This window comes from Jaculus jaculus, chromosome 20 (assembly GCF_020740685.1).
Source record: "Jaculus jaculus isolate mJacJac1 chromosome 20, mJacJac1.mat.Y.cur, whole genome shotgun sequence".
NCBI lineage: Eukaryota > Metazoa > Chordata > Mammalia > Rodentia > Dipodidae > Jaculus > Jaculus jaculus.
The window spans coordinates 13,132,430-13,135,126 of NC_059121.1; the positions used below are offsets into that span (position 1 = coordinate 13,132,430).

Sequence of the window (2,697 nt, forward strand, 5' to 3'; positions counted from 1 at the left end):
GATCACTTCAATAGATGCAGAAAAGGCCTTTGACAAAATACAACATCACTTCATGATCAAAACATTGGAGAGAATAGGCATGGGTGGTTTATATTTCAACATAATAAAGGCTATATAAAGCTCCTAAAGCCCAAATAAAATTTAATTGAGAGAGACGGAAGGAATTTCCATTGAGATCAGGAACAAGGCAGGGGTGTCCACTTTCACCTCTGCTCTTCAACATAATACTGGAAGTCCTAGCTCAAGCAATAAGACAGTAGAAAGAAATAAAAGTTATACAAATTGGAAAGAAAGAAATTAAGTTAGCCCTATTTACAGATGACATGATTCTATATACAAGAGACTCAAGAACCTCTATCTAAAACTCTTAAAGGTGATAAACTCCTTCAGCAAAGTAGCAGGATACAAAATCAATGCAGAAAATACAGTAGCTTTTCTATATGCAAAAGACAAAGATACAGAGAAAGAAACAAGTGAATTTCTCCCATTTTCAATAGCAACAACAACAACAAAATAAAATGCCTCGGAATAACATTAACCAAGGATGTAAAAGACCTATACAAAGAAAATATAAAAACATTCAATAAAGAAATTGAGGAGGGGGGCCAGGGCCCAGGGAGGCCAGTGGGCCTGGAGTGGGCGTGGCCACGGGGAGGGACGAGAAGCGCCCACGTGCAGGTGCATGCACTATGGCTGTGACTGCTCTCCGATTACTCACTGGTGCTTTAAGAAACCTGGATGCCTGGATTGGACTCTGTGGTATGCTTCAAGGGACATCTTCACACAAACTCTGTATTTCCTGGAATCAGCACTTAGACACTTTTCTAGTACTAAGCTAAGTGTGTGAAGTTATAAAACACTGTTCCATAATATTTTCTCTCTGAGCCTCCCAAAGCTTTTAGTGCCTCAAGAGTGTAGCTTTTCACTTTCCATGTGACTCAAAAGCAAGATAAGCTCTAAAGAATCCTCTAAAAAGACTGCAAAAACTGGTAGATGAAGAGGACTCTGATGAGGAGGGTGATCATGAGAAGAGCGAGGAGCTTGAGGGTGAGCCTGGTGTGGTCAAGGACTACAAAGACCTGGAAAAAGTCATGCAGTCTTTTCGTTATGATGCCATCCTATAGACGGACCTTGATATTGGAAGAAATAAAGTTGAAGATGCATTCTACAAAGGTGAACTCAGACTGAATGGAGAAAAACTGTGGAAGGAAAGCAGAAGGGTGAAAGTAGGACACACTTTGGATCTTCTCATTGGAGAGAACAAAGAGGAGGGGACCGAGACAGTGATGCGGGTTCTCTGACAAAAGTCCATGAAGAAAAGAGTGAAAAATACCATGTGGTGTTATGATGGTGAAAAAATTTAGAGTTGCCCAAGAAAAATAAATAGATGCTCCTTAGCCACGAAGTTGCTTTCTAGTTGTGGAAGGAAGGGCCAACATAAATGAGGACATTTTTACTAAAATAAAAATTTCTCAGTATCTGTGGAATCTGGAGCATTCTGTGGAGAATAGGATGCTGGGTTTCTCTCCAGGCTCATTCGTGCTTCTGATGACCTCACTGCATTGGGAGCTTCTTGTGAAAAGGTGGGTGTAGGGGACACTGAGCCCAGAGAGTGTGTGTCTATGTAAGCAGCCTCAGTGGTACACTGTAAAATACACTAGCCATGTTTCCCTTTATGAATTTTCAAGGTAGGATCTCACTCTAACCCAGACTGACCTGGAATTCACTGTGTAATCTCAGAGTAGCCTTGCCTTGAATTCGTGGTGACCCTCCTATGCTTGCCTTCTGAGTGCTAGGATTAAATGTGTGCCACATTAAAAAAAAAAGAAAGAAAGAAAAGAAAGAAAGAAAGAAAAAGAAAAAGAAAAAGAAATTGAGGAGGACTTGCAAAAATGGAAAGACTTCCCATGATCCTGGATAGGCAAAATTAACATTGTGAAAATAGCAATCTTACCAAAGACAATACACAGATTTAATGCAATACCATAAAAATCTCAACATTTTTCTTCACAGAGATAGAAAAAAATGATCTCCAAATTCATATGGAATGGCAGAAGGCTTCAGATAGCCAAGCATATCTTCAGCAAAAGAAACACCAGATCTAAAGCTATATTACAAAGCCATAGTAATAAAAACAACATGCTACTGGCATAAAAACAGGATTATAGACCAATGGAACAGAATCAAGGACCCAGACTTTGGGTCACATGTCTATAGCTACTTGATCTTTGACAAAGGCCCTAGCTATGTAGCCTGGGAGGTGGAGGGAAAGGCAGCATCTTCAACAAATGGTGCTGGACAAACTGGATAACCATATGCAGGAAAATGAAACTTGATCCACACATCTCACCATGCACAAAAGTCAAGTTCAAATTGATCAAAGACCTCAATAAAGGACTGGAAAATGAGCTGGACAGATGGCTTGGCAGTTAAGGTGTTTGCCTGCAAAGCCAAAGGATCCAAGTTTGATTCTCCAGGACCCATGTAAGCCAGATGCACAAGAGGGCATGTGCATCTGGAGTTCATTTGCAGTGGAAGGAGGCCCTGGCATGCCCATTCTCTCTCTCTCTCTTTCTCTCATAAATAAATAAACAAATAACATTTAAAAAAAAAAAGAAGACTGGAAATGTGGCTACTATTTGAAGAAAAAAATAGGAGAAACTTTCCATGATATAGGAATGGGACAAGGCTTCCTGA

At 40.2% G+C, this 2,697-nt stretch overlaps 1 pseudogene; it reads left to right on the forward strand.

Annotated features, from left to right (window-relative positions):
- Positions 1 to 689: 689 nt before the first annotated feature.
- On the forward strand, positions 690 to 1,387 carry LOC123456252 (annotated as a pseudogene).
- The last annotated feature ends 1,310 nt before the right edge of the window (positions 1,388 to 2,697 follow it).